Below are 13,969 nucleotides of genomic sequence, written 5' to 3'. Positions count from 1 at the left end.
GATGTGCACGTTCATCCTCTGTTCCAAATGCACCTATATATTGAAGAACCATGTGATCAGAATCGGTATCCAAATGTCTTATTAACAAGTCCCTACCTGGGGTGGCTGTGCTTTGGGCTGGCAGGGCCTGGACAGGGCATGTGGTGGGGAACATGGGATGGGAACTCTGGGTGGGAAGCGCTGATGAAGGCTGTCCTTTTCCAGCTGGAATTACTCTTGAGGAGAAGACTTGAGACAAAAGACACCAGACAAAGGATAAACATAGTGTATTTTCAAGGTACATCCACTTTCCTGTGTTCTCATCTTTATGTTGTCTGGCATCTGTGTTAAAGTCCTTCTGTCCTTCTAGCTGACTTTGGGCCTTATTATCTGAATGCCTGGCCTGAAGCTCAGTATGATGAATATTAGGCTGCATGTCATGCTGCTCTCTTTGCAAAATATTAAATAGCTAAGGACATAAAAATCCAATTGCCAACAGCAGAGGAAGGATAAAACACTCAGCCAAGCCTTAAAGGCCATTTCCCAAAACTGGGTTTCCTAAAATCTGCAAGGAGAGTTGAGGTACCATGAAAATGCACCATGCTTACTTTATCTCATGTAATTCCAGTTGGAAAACCTAAAGAAGCAAAGCTACTTGGGCTCAGCATTATAATAAAATGTGGTTTACGAGTTCAGAAGGAAAGGAAGTCTTCCTTGCTATGGGATTAAACACCAAAGAAGGCAGAAACCAATGGTACTGGAAAACAATTAAAGCTTTTCAGTGTGTTCATGACCATCATCTAGAAGAAGAAGGACATGACCATACCTACATCTTACTAGAGAATCTAAGGTGACTTCTGGCAATGCACAAAACCATATCCTTCAGGAAAATATTTAAGCCTTACCTAAAGCACGGCCGCATGAGTGGAGGAGCAGGATATATGCAGAGCAAAGAAGCTTTGGGGATTTGTTGATGCACCCAAGATGGACAAATGCACAAGCAGTTCTTCCACTGAAAACAGTGCTGGGGAGATGCATGGAAATCATAAACATAGAGGCAGGAGATTCCAGAGATCCCACAGGAAAAGAAATTTTCCATCTCTTTGGGCAGCAACACAACTTAAACAAAGGTTATCTGAACAAAACCTTTTGGTACCAGCATTATAACTAGTATCCTCCCATAGAAGGTCCTAGTTAATGTTATGAACCTGTGGTTTCTTTCTACTATGCTGACCCTATACCACATTTATCATCTTCGGCCATATGGTTATGTATATAGATATCAACCTGCCTTACGTGAGACTAGCCTAAAGGACACAAGTGAAGCATACAAAAATGAAGATCCAAAGGTAAAAATTAAGAAAACCTTAGTGGAAAAACATGAGTGAACAGAGTTTAATTATCTAACATCACACTGAAGAAAGGCTTCTGCATTTCTATTATAGAAAACTGGAATCCCAGTGAGGACGTTTAAGTGAACAAACAAGACATATTAGAAATCTTGCATATGTATGACTGTCAGTTGAAGCTTTAAATGAGCTGTGCAGTCTGTTAAAATGTGTTTTGATACAGAAACATACACATATATAAATGTGAAATATATAAAAAATATATATAATGTGTATATATGAATGTTTTAAAAATGATGGTGGCCTTAGGGCACATGGGTGGCTCAGCCAGTTAGGTGTCTGCCTTCAGCTCGGGTCATGATCGCAGGGTCCTGGGATTGAGCCCCACATCGGGCTCCCTGCTCGGCCGGGAGCCTGCTTCTCCCTCTCCCTCTGCCCTGCCCCCCACACCCCCACTAGTGATATCTCTCTCTCTGTCAAATAAATAAATAAAATTAAATTAAAAAATGAAGGTGGCCAGGAAGAGGAATAGAGATTGTGTAGAGATTTTGTTCACTGTTCTTGACCACTCATTATTGTCACTAAGAAAACCAAATAGTTAAATTTGCTAAAACTGTATCACACCATTTTGTAGTACATACACAGTGCTAAATAAACCTTTCTTTAAAAAATTTTAGAAGAAATTTTTCCAGTGTTGTTTGTAAACTCAAGCCATGAATTTGTACTTGCCATGATTACTCATAATTGGCAGTGTTTCTTTCAGAAAAAGAATAAAAATGGCACTTGTTTTAAATGTGCATTAATGAAAACACAATTTGATATTAAAAAGAAAAAGCCCCATCAGTGCTTTCCAAACATCTACCAGAATATAGCCTTATTTTTCTTTTCTTTTTTTTTTTTTTAAGATTTCATTTATTTATTTGACAGAGAAAGACACAGCGAGAGAGGGAACACAAGCAGGGGGAGTGGGAGAAGCAGGCTCTCCCCTGAGCAGGGAGCCCAATGCGGGGTTCGATCCCAGGACCCTGGGATCATGACCTGAGCCAAAGGCAGACGCTTAATGACTGAGCCACCTAGGCGCCCCTAGCCTTATTTTTCTAATACTAAATTACAAGATCTCCCTGATGAAAATCAGTTAGAAAATCATTTAATATAATAATAGTAATAGTTACTGTTGTTGTTATTTGCATCAAATTTCTAAATGCTGTGTTAGGGGTTGTGCAAAATACGAATAAGGCATGGCTTATTTTTTGGGTACACTCAAGTTGCTTATTATTTGGTTAATATCTTTTTCTCCATGAACAAATATGAACAAATCCAAGAACATCAAACTGGCAAAGTGTGTAGTTCCAAAAGTAAAAGGAGATGTGAGAAAAAGGAATAATAATGATTGTCTAGAAAATGGAGAAAAGACTTTCCATGGAGACGAAGTTTGACTCAGACTTAAAGGAATGGGTACGACCTGGAGGGCAGAAGCCGGGGCCAGAATTGGGAAGAAGTTTTCCATGCCAAGCTGACATCATAACTTCATAACGTCTTACACAAGAACACAGTAGATATTTGGGAATGCATCCCTCAATAAAGAAATGTTGAAGTGAGAATGAATTTTTGAGCAGGCTATGAGATGTATGATTGCAACAAATGTTATATGTTGCTGGACATTGAGCAGAGGCTCCTTCCCCAGGCGAGCTTTCAAATAAGACTCCAGTCTTGGTCAACACCTTATTTGCAATCTTGTGAAAGAGCCTGGGGCAGAGGATCCAGCTAAGCTGCATCTGGATCCCTGACCTATTGAAATTGTGAGATAATAAAGATGGGCCACAAATTTTGTGGTCATTTGTTCCACAGCAATAGATAACTAATAAAGGATGATATGGATGTGAGCTGAGAGGCAAGAGATGAGATAGTACAGGGTTCAGCAGAGGACAATATTGCACAAGCAATATTTAGCTTATGTGTAGACGTATTAGAGAGCAGCAAAAGGATACTGAGGAAAATCATACATTTAGAAACTTGTGGAATTATTTAGACCCGAAATTTTAAGTACCTAACTGTATTGGAGTCCATGAGAATTAAGAGATTGCTAGTCCTGCTGCTAGTCATTTACTGAGAATTGCTTTCAGTTCTTGACAACTTCTAAGCACCTTATGTGCATGGACTCAGTCAAAATTTATGACTTATAAGTTCCTGTACTGTCCTATTTTACAAGTGATGGATAATAACTGGGCAAAATTAATGGGTGGTAGATCCAGGCAATGTGATCCTAAAGCCCATGTTCTTAGAGCTAGGTGCTCTTAGGATGACTTAGGATTCAAAGAATATAGACAAAGATGGTCCACCTTGAGAGTAGTAAGGCTGGCAGGCTCTATGGCTTACTAGTAACCAAAATGCTCATTACTAATATAGACAAATTATTTTGCAGTATATCTGAATCTGACCCTAAAAACAGGGATATTATAGTGACTTTAATTGTAAAGGAAAAGTTCAGTTACTACTTCATTGTATAAGAACAATAACAAAATTATTTTTAATATTTCAGAATTTCTTTTTCAGATTGAAATGTAAATATGGAGATATGCAGGAGATGCTCTGAATAGAAAATATATGGCTTATGAGCAAAAAACAAAATACCATGGGTTTCGTAAATGTATGTTTTATGCCAGAATAGATTCCCAACTGGTTTTATGGCTGGAGATGGCAGAAGCTATGAGGGACAGGAGATAAATTAATAGCATCATGGTTGCATGATTGCAGCATAACTTTTATCCTAATGACAAGTGTACCATAGCAATAATAAAAGTTTCAGAAATGATGGGGCACTTATGCATTCAGTGAACCATATAAGTAGATATTTATATTATATCTTTGGCAGAGGATACAATACTACATTTCATCATGAACAAACCACTGAGATCTGTGGTAGACATTGAAAATTTCTGGTTTATGGGACTTCATTATTCATTTCAGAACCTTTTGCTCATAATATGATTTGTAGAAGAAGCATATATACAGGACTGGATCATCCAGAAGCAAATCAGCCCTGTGTTGTGGACTTGTTTGCATTTGGTAAACTGAGATATAACCCTATGTCTAAGGACTAAAATGCAAACCATATCACAGTCATTGGATGTGGGAAAGTTACAGGGGTCAAGGATGGATGAGTTTTCTAGCTCGGGGGAGTGGGAGAGGTGTCTATAAATAGGATGAGGGGAAGATGATGGATTTGGCCGCATGAAACTGAGGTCATAAAGATTATATTCACATTTACAGGTAAAAAATGAACAAATACACCATCAAGAAAGAAGGTAAAATGCACACTTGATTATTCTAAACGTTAGTTCTAGCTAGAAGGGAAAAAAATCCCCCTGAAAATCCATTCATCATGTGGTTTTGAGGTGTACCTTCATGTCACCTGTATATTCCAAAAATCCAAAGAAAACCACTTCATTTATAGTGAGCTCATGTTGTTAGTACCCTCAGGCATTTTCAGGAGTAAAAGGCACTCCTTTTTGAAAAACAAACAAACGAACTTCAATCTAGGCCTCCAAGAATCTTCACAGACACAGTGGGAAGATCTGGGCTCACAGCGGAAGATTAGCAAACACCCCCACAGCCCAGGCAGCGGATGTGGTGTCATGGGTGAGAGCTGGTACCCACCGCAGAGCGAAGGGCACACCCACACAGACTTCTGGTCAGGGAGTTACCAGTCACAGAACACAAAATAAGCGTATTTGATATGTTTTTGAGAAAGACAGTCATGAAAATTGGAGCAACACTTAATACATAAACCAACAGGTTTTGAAAATAATGAAAAGAATACCTCTAAATGACAACTATAATTGAAAAAATTGAAACCCAAGATCAGACATAAGAGAGTGAGAGAGATCCCTGAAGCCATCAGAATACAGAGAAACATACAGGACTGTGAGACAAATGCTAAAAATTATATAGACAATAGGAACATTCTAGTACATACTTCATTAACTTTCCACAAGGAAAGAAGGGAAACAAATTTAAAAAGAGGCACTATGCAAAGAAATAGCGTCTGAGAGTTTTACTGAGAGGAAGACCACAAACTTCAGATCCAGGAAGCATGGAACTACAAGTAAAAGGAAATCCACACTTAGATATTGCACGTTGAAATGAAAGAACCTCAAGGAAAAAGAAAAGAAATTAAAAACACTCATGGAGAGAGAAGACAGATCACCTACAAAGAACAATAAGGCTGACAGCTGACTCATTGACAGCATCCACAAACTCAGAGAAACAGTAAAATAATAGTTTGAATGTTCTATGAGAAAATAGTCATCAACTTAAACTTCGAAATTCCAATCAGGAACGAAATCTAAAAAGTTTTGATATCTGAAACCCAAAAGTGTCTATCACCAACCCACTTTGACTAAAGGAAACTTGTGAAAGACACATTTCAGAAACAGGGGAAATGGTTTCAGAATGTAGATTTGACACAAAAGACACTGGTGAATTTTTTGTTTTATTTAACTACATGAGTAAATATAAGTGAACATTAGTTTTATATAAGAATAACATGAGATGTCTAGTTTGAGTAGTTGGAATAAAGCAAACAGAATGTGGGTTGGAGAGGGAGACTCAAGTCTAGGCGGTAAATTTCTCAATGAAAGGAGGGGAATAAACAAGTCTGTAGGCATCAGGAATGAGGGGGCTGCCAGGGATCCTAGGTGTCAGAGGGAGAGGAGCTGATCAAAGCATGTCTTTGGCCTTACATTCTGAGAGACAGAGGAGACAGTCCCTGAGGGCTGACTCTACCTCAATGAAATGTAAATTCCTGGCAAAGCACTATAAATACCCAAGTCAAAGTGCCTTTACAATTGGAGGTCCATATGCTCTTTTATGTGCTACAGAAATGCAGGGAGGTTAACAGGTAAAGGAAACTCTCTACACAATCCCGAAGAATAAAAGTTCTTTACATCCTGGGACTGTCTCAGCTTCCTCCTCTCATTAACATATCATTCTTACCCCTTGGTTTGCCCCGGTCTCATTAAAGGTAAAAGAAGCTAGCTGTAAGCCTCATGCCACAATGCAAGGTTTTATGTTTGAATGTATTTATTTGAAGAAGTCAGAGGGGAGGAAATTATTATTACTCAGCTTAATTTCACTTTGAAAGGAAAGCTCAAGCATCAGATGCTAATGTGTTCAGTTTCCTAAACAAGTTCCCTTTGAACAGTAAAAGCATTTCTTTGTCAAAGCCTTCTGTTTTCCCCCCTCTCTCCATCAAAGGAATAGAAAAAAGAAATGTTGACTTTCTTCTGATTTTCATCTCATACTATATCGGTACGTTAGGAAAGCTTTTTAGAGATAATCTTTATTTTCCCCAGTATGTTAAAATATGAAACAGTCACGTAATTAATTTATCTTCTGGAAAGATGGGTTTGCAATGAGTATTTGTAACAGGGCAGAGGACCAAGAATAATAAGCAGAGTGGGTCATCTTAATTTACGCCCACTTGAATTTTCTCCAAATTTTTGCATTCAATCTTGTTCCTGGTGGTCTTTAGCCATAGAGACTGTAGATCAGCCATCTGTACATGTTTATTTCCTTATATCTTTCTGACCTTCACCTTGCGACACACCACTATTCCTTACTCTGTGGCCCTGACCTTGTCGGTCTGTCAGTTGTGCCCTAGTGCTAAGAGCCCTTGTATTCCTGCATATTGTCATCATTCTCTGTTTAGATAAGCCTTCCGATTCTTAAAGAGCTCCCTGCCCCTATTTTGTTGCCCTTTACCCTGTCTTCACTGGAAGAAGTAATCCTATTCCTTTCCATTATCTATAGCACCTTCTAACTCTTGTATCTTACATTATATTTATGCTTTCTGCCTCTTAACTACGTGCATTCCCCAAGGAATTGTCCTTGGTCCATCTGCTTCTCTTCCCCATCTCTTCTTCCCTTGATGTGCTTTGTCTTGTCTTAAATAGCTTCTCTATAATTCTGTAATGCCCAAGGTGGGTGGCAGGGCTCTTTGAAAAAGGTAAAATTTGACACACCAATTAGGTCTAAACTTGAAACAGTTAGCCTGGATGTCTCTTTAAACATCCAAAACAAGAGTTACATTATAATCTATCAAGCTTGAACATATAATTATGAGAATAAACAAACATACCTGATACTTTAGAATAAAGTGATACAGCAAGTATTAGACATTATTCATGCATATGCTTTATATTTACCCATGTAAAAGTTTGACAAATAACATAGGCACATAGCCCCATATTAAACCACCCATCCATGAATGTTCTCTCTTGCTCCTTCATAACTCTTGACATTAACTGAGTCACTTTGGATAATGAGGCTGAGTATAAAGCCCCGGATAGTAGGAAGAATACATTAACCCCCCAAATCCCTGGGCCTCGTAATTCTCTCCTTCCCTGACTCCACCAAAATTAATGAACCTCAGAGCAGGTTCAAGAGAATCATTTTTAGTTTGGCTTTTTCCTAATTGGTGTGTTGAGTCCTGTTGTCAGAGGGTCTGTAAAACCAGCCGTTGGTTTTAGCTTTTCTTGATACTTTTATAGCACACTGGCAATTAAAATCAATGTCAATATTTTTTATTGTTAAAAGTCAAGAAAAACATATTTGACAATTAAAATGTAAGTTGGTTATTTCTTGTCATGTAAAATCTGGATAATTAAACAAACTTCTAGAATCAATATTCTTTTAAGCAAAAAACCAACTTTTCCTAAAATGCTTTAAAATCTCCTTCAGCTTTATAACATATACTAATAAATAAATTCAATAGTTTTCTTTTCTGAAATTATTAAGAATTATCGACATTCTTCTGATGTTATTCTTGTCACTTTTATGACTGGTGCTATACTCTTTTTTTTTTTCTCAACTACCACTATAATTATCACTGCATAATTTATAAATATTGCTTCGAGAAATTGTACTGTTGTGCAGCTGTTGTGTGTGTGTGTGTGTGTGTGTGTGTGTGATTGACGGTCTGAAGCATTTCTTACATAGTTCAAGATAAGGCTCCCCATTTTTTGTCCTTAATCTTGATGGCACCATTTTTGTATTAATTCCAGGGCCATCCAATGAAAAGCCACCTGGGTAAAGCAGGACATTCACAGTGATAGAATAAACATAGAGTGACCCAGAGGTTCTGGAGAGCAGGCAAATATGAAGGAAAAGTCAAGGAAATGGTATGCTAAATTGAATTAATTATGAATATTTTAGAAACTTCATTGAATCTTTTAGTAAATACGAATCTTCCTGAGATCTCAGTTGCCTTCTCTCTTCAGTAGACCACAGCTAATTGTGTAATGCATTTTTGGTTCTTTTATCTTCCCTCCAGTTTCTACATTGGCTTTTATCTGATATTTAAACCCACATCTTGTACAAATAAGATTATTTAAGAGTATAACAGATTCATTTATATATACACAAAATTTAATAACTTTTAAAACCCCTCTGAAGGTGTAGGTTGTTTTGTTGTTTTTTTAATAAAATAAGGTAACATTTGGAAAATAGTTTCTCTGAGTTATTAGAGATACAAAAATTGAAATGCACTTAAAAAGACCACATTATCTACTGAATTAGCCAAAATTAAAATTAACTTATGGCTATATAAAGAAAATGCTACATGTGTGTATAGCCATAGAATCCTTCTGCTAAAATTGCATACATAATGGGGCCAAATAGATGTTCACCACAGACTGAATCTTATATAAACTCGTAAGAGTTTATTCTTAGGAAGGAATTTAATAATAGGTTATTAAATGTGAAAATGATTATTTACTATTATTTATAATAGCAGAATCCTTATATAAAAATAAGGGATTGATTTAATAGTTTATGGTGCAAAAGTTAGCATAAGAGCACACTTGAATTAAAATAATTAAAATATAACAGAAAGATGTTTGAATATTTATGATAGAACATTAAATTTAATTTATTTTTTATTTTCATTTTTTGGGTGGGGGAGAGGCAAAGGGATCCGGGGCTTGATCTCATGTCCCTGAGATCATGACCTGAGATGAAATCAAGAGTCAGACGCTTAACTGACTGAGCCACACAGGCACCCCTTATATTTTAAAATTCTGGGGGATATTGATAATGGAGGAGGATATGCACGAGTAGGACTGGGGAAATATAGGAAATCTCTGTACCTTCTGCTTAATTTTGCTGTGAAACTAAAACTGCTCTGAAAAAGACCTACTGAAATATTAAAATAGAATTCAGAATATAAAATTATATATAGACTTGGGTGGGAAAATGCAAAAAAACCCATACATGTTGACAGGTTTTAATTTGTGGTAATAAAAATAATAATAAAATAATTTTGTTAGGTTTGTTATTTTTTTCAGACGAACTATAAGATCTCATAATTATCACAAATAATGTTTCCAAGCATGTAAGAATGATTAAAATGTAGTGTCCAAGGATCTATTGATATCATTGAGAACTTTATTTTTTTGGAGAATTTTAATAGATATTGAGTTTAAGAAACCAAAATCCAGTTGGTTCTGTGACCTCTGTTTCCAAAACACCCACAGACACCTCCTCACGCACACACATGCAAACACACATGCATACAGATAGACAAGAGACATTACTTCTTATAAATGGAAACGGGATAAAAATAAATAAAAATATAAATTATTTACATGTTTAAAGAAAGTGTTGCTACCATATATTGCCTATTGTAAATAATGTTGCAATAAACATAGAGGTGCATGTAGCTTTCCAAATTAGTGTTTTTCATAGTCTTTGAGTAAATACCCAGTAATGGAATTACTGGATCCTATGGCAATTCTAATTTTAATTTTTTGAGAAACCTCCATACTGTTTTCCACAATGGCTGCACCAACTTGCATTCCTCCTAATAGTGCCAGAGGGTTCCTTTTTCTCCACATCCTTTGCCAAAACTTCTTATTTCTTGTGTTTTTGATTTTAGCTATTCTGATAGGTATAAAGTGATATTTCTTGTGGTTTTAATTTGCATTTTCCTGATGATGAGTGATGTTGAGCATCTTTTCGTGTGTCTATTGGCCATATGTATGTCTTCTTTGGAAAAATGTCTATGCATGTTTTCTGCCCATTTTTAATTGGACAATTTTTTGGGTGTTGTGTTGTATAAGTTCTTTATATATTTGGGATATTAACTTCTTATGGGATATATCATTTGCATATATCTTCTCCTATTTTGTAGGTTGCCTTATGGTTTTGTTGATGGCTTCCTTTACTGGGAAAAAGCTTTTATTTTGATGTAGTCCCAATAGTTTATTTTTGCTTTTGTTTCCCTTGCTGGAGGAGACATATCTAGAAAAATATTTCCATGGATGATGTCAAAGAAATTACTGCCTATCTTTTCTTCTAGGAATTTTATGGCCCAAGTCTCACATTTAGATCCTTAATCCATTTTGAGTTTATTTTTGGTCCAGTTTCATTCTTTTGCATGTGGCTGTCCCTTTTCCCAACACCATTTGTTGACAAGACTTTTTCCCATTGCATATTGTTGTCTCCTTGTTATTCACTTTTAGTTAAAAATATATTTCTATAAGGGAGATATAAACAAGAAGACATTTCTAGAAAGAAAAGAAGGGAGGAAAGGAGAAAGGATGGAAGGAAGGAAGGAGAAAGAAAAGAAGGAAGAAGAAATCTCAAAACACTTTTCTCTGAAGTACTAAAATGAAACAAAATCAAATCAAAGCAATAAAACTTCCAAACCGATACAAGTTACATATAAGCAACACTAATAAATGTGAATGAATGAATGAGTGAATGGAATAGCATGTTCTTTCTTCTGATTCACTTTTATTCCCTATTTCATTGATGGCTACACTACAAAAAACAGAAAAATGAACATCATATTTTCTACTCTTTGTGAGCCTCTCCTGTAGCACTCACACATAAGAGTCAGCTAAACATTTCAAATATAGTTGGATTTTCTTTACCAGTATGGTAGAAATGATGATACTTTTTCAGCTACTTTCCCTTTTGTACATTTTCAGGATACTTTAAAAGTAAGCAATTTACTGTTAAGTGTCTCACAAATGAAAAAAAAATGAGTTATTATTATTATTGTCATTTTACTATGTCTTCTTGTGTCTACACAGAGCTTTTACATCAATAACTCTGTCTTTTGGGACTGTACTCAAAAGGGTGTCTCTCAATCATACCTTGCTACACATTTTTTTTTTTAACATAGAAGAATTTTCTTTTGGCGCATTATGAGGAGTAATCTGCAGTGAACTTAGAAACATATTGCCTTGGCCCCCTCCACTCCCACCCCAACCCCCAGGTTCCCTCAGCTCAGCCTGGTCCAGCCCAGTTCTTGGGAGGATGAAGTTCATGTATAAAGAGGAGCTTTATACATACATACTGCTCTGAGGGTGAGAAGATCTGAAAGAAATACCTGGACTGGATTCTGATGATAGTAGAAAAGGCTCCCAAAGCTCAGATAGGAGACCTGAAGAGAAAGAAATATCTGATGTCTTCTCATCTCACAGTTGGTCAGTTCCACTTATTTTTTTTTTTTTAAAGATTTATTTATTTGAGAAAGAGAGAGAGCTCATGCAAGTGGCGGGGGGGGGAGGAGGAGCAGAGACAGAGGGAGAAAGAATCTCAAGCAGACTCCCTGCTGAGCGTAGAGCCCAATGCCCTGAGATCATGAGCTGAGCTGAAATCATGAGTTGATTGCTTAACCGACTGAGCCACCCAGGTGCCCCTACAGTTGGTCAGTTCTACTTCTTGATCTGGGAGCAAATTCATCTCTGAGCTAAGGCTGTCTTGTTTTCTTTGTCAACAATGTCATTCCACCCACCAGTGCCACAGTGGGTCAACTATACCAGAGACACCATGAAGACTTCTTTCTATACATCACCTACAGTGATGAAAGTGTCTGGGGTCTGTGAAGCTGCTGCCCCTGAGGTGGGGGGTCCCATTCTACAAAGAGAGAGGTGGCCCCCCTTCCTTGACCTACTCCTCCTTCAGGCTCAGCCACCACCTCCTTTCTTCAGGACCTGCACTTCCAAATGTTTGAGGCTTTCCTCCAGCCCCTCTTACCAGGAGGATTAACGGGGGAGGTGGCCTCTCGTAACTCTCCTCTCTTCCCTTTCTCTTACCACATTTCCGACTCTGCTTTAGACTTCTTAATTGTCAATCTCTGTCACATCCAGTGATTGTTTTGTTTCCTTTTCCTTTCTGACTGCCCAAAGGACTCAGAACCCTACCATTCCCTTCCTTTCACTACCTTCTTTTTTGGAGGTAGTTGAAAGGGACTTAAATAATGGGGGAAGGTAGGAGGCCCATCAATAAAGAAGAAACCATCAAGCTAGAAAAGAAAAAGAAAGAAACATATTGTCTTGGAGGCAAAACATTTGTATGTAAAGCTAAGGATTTTCGTGAACAAGGTCATGACTGTGATGCTTTGAATTAACTAGTTACTTACATCATGTTACCACCTTTGATTTTGTACATTTAGTAATGCCCTGCTGTTCCACAGCAGGAACTCCTAGAATTCCAAAAAGGCTGTGAAGATCCTTAGTTGTTCTGTGATCTTCTTTCATGTTATCCACTGAACTCTGCGGAGAGGCTTGCTCTCTGCCTTTCCATTTGAGAATGACAACTTACTTTGTCAATCTGCCCAACTTTTCACTCAATTTTGCCACAAGTTGCTGTCTTCCTTGGTTCAGTCACCACAGCCCCCTGCAAACATCTTTGCTCCCCTTTCTGGCCAAATTGTGTTAAATGAATTCCTGCCATTAGTATCCTAAGGTCCTACCTCTTTGAGAAAATAGATTAGACAGATATTTCCCATATTACAGATTCAGAAACTAATAGAGTCATACATGTGATCTCATTCCAGAGTCCTTGGTCTTTAGAATTATGCCAGTAAACAGTTACAAATACCCATTTATTAACTTAATTATTCATGAATTCATGTATTTAAGAAATAAAAACTGGGCTCCTTTACATGCCTCCTTTAGCTTCAAAAATCAACACATACAATGTTTTTAAAGCATCCTAATTCAAGCAACACATACAATAGCTTATGTTGCATGCAGTACCTTGTTAATTCAAGTGCTAATTCAAGTGGTAATCCACATCTGCCTCCATCTAGATGGAGTTAATGCTAGAAAGACTATGTGTTTGCAACCAAAAAAGTTTACATTTTAGCATCCAGAGTTTTTTGATTACTTTAGGTACATATTTTCACTGTAAAACACAGAGAAATCTGTAATGTAATATCCAAATAAATTAACATTAATTTTTGAGTTATTACAAATACTTATAAGAAAAGTGGTATCTAGCAGTTCCTATCCAATACCCTCAAACATTTTTCTTTATGAATATATATTTTCAGATCCTTCCATGCAATTTTACATGACTAGTATAACTATTTTGCTCCTTGAGGATTTAGGAAGAAAAATGCTATGAAATGGTCAAATCTCTATCTCTAGAAAAAAGTGATATTCCTTGGAATTAAGGAACAAAGAGAAAAAGAAAAGAAAGAGTATAGCATTTCTCTTCCATTTCTTCTGTATTTGGTAGTATGTAGAAATTTGTTCATTTTAACATCAAATTTAGTGTTATTGTTTCATAAATAAAATTTTCTAATTTTATGAAAATAATTCTTTCTGTGACCAAGAATTACATGC

At 36.8% G+C, this 13,969-nt stretch overlaps 1 pseudogene; it reads left to right on the top strand.

Moving 5' to 3' along the window:
• The first annotated feature begins 11,651 nt into the window (after window positions 1-11,651).
• On the top strand, window positions 11,652-12,409 carry LOC102746208 (gamma-aminobutyric acid receptor-associated protein-like; annotated as a pseudogene).
• Window positions 12,410-13,969: the final 1,560 nt, after the last annotated feature.

Source organism: Leptonychotes weddellii, chromosome 3 (genome assembly GCF_054177405.1).
Source record: "Leptonychotes weddellii isolate Sample4059 chromosome 3, ASM5417740v2, whole genome shotgun sequence".
In the NCBI taxonomy this organism is placed as follows: Eukaryota; Metazoa; Chordata; class Mammalia; order Carnivora; family Phocidae; genus Leptonychotes; species Leptonychotes weddellii.
Note: the sequence above shows the minus strand (reverse complement) of the source record. Positions and strands in the feature narration are given on the sequence as shown.